This window comes from Montipora foliosa, unplaced genomic scaffold (assembly GCF_036669935.1).
Source record: "Montipora foliosa isolate CH-2021 unplaced genomic scaffold, ASM3666993v2 scaffold_404, whole genome shotgun sequence".
NCBI classification, from domain to species: domain Eukaryota; kingdom Metazoa; phylum Cnidaria; class Anthozoa; order Scleractinia; family Acroporidae; genus Montipora; species Montipora foliosa.
The window spans coordinates 261,633-262,500 of record NW_027179706.1 but is presented as its reverse complement, the minus strand read 5'-3'; positions in this window follow the sequence as shown (position 1 = coordinate 262,500).

Below are 868 nucleotides of genomic sequence, written 5' to 3'. Positions count from 1 at the left end.
CCAAAACAACAAAAAAAAAAAGGGGGGGGGGGACACTTCAATAATAACGCAATAATTGTTTTGCCTTGAAAGGTTTGCAATTTGGCTCCCTGTAAGTCTGGTAAGTGAAAACTAACAAAAAATTATAATAATGATGCAAATAAAGCTACTCACCACACATTTGCAGAATACTTGGCAGGATGACCAAGAAGCCCTGAGCTTAGCCACACTACCCAATCGTTGGCAACACAAGGCAACTCCAAGCGACAGACATGTCCTTGCTGAGAAAAGCACAAGCCTGAAAATTTCAACTCTCCACCACAAAATTCACACTGGGAATTTCTGGAAAAATACTTTATCAACGACTTTAGAGATTCGCCAGTGCAAGCGAAGCAAGGATCATCAACTGCAGCATCTACATAGATCTGCCTTTTTCGAGGTCTCTTTTGTTCCAAGGATTCCGCTGAACTCAGCCGAGGTTGTGAGCTGAACGGAGACACACTTAGAGTCGACCTCATCGTAGATGATGCAGAAGATGTTCCAAGCTTCGGATTTACCGCTGAAGGCGTAACCAGCTCAAAACAGTTGAGAAGTTTCTCCAAAAGATCTGCGTTTTGCGTGGAAGATGATCGCCGATCAATGCCAAGAAGTGATTTGGCACGATCGAGTCGACTGCGCAAACCTTCCAAGCGACCATCATCTCCCTTCTTGACTTCCACTGTCAGGCTGAAATGAGGGTTTCGGTACTTTGCATCCCTTTTCGAATTTGAAAGCTTATTTCTTTCTATTTTTCGCTTCTTATCAGGTGGGATATCGATAGTCAACATGTTTTACGATACACATAAACACGGAGATACAACCAACCGTTCGATCGAGTATGGCGCTAATA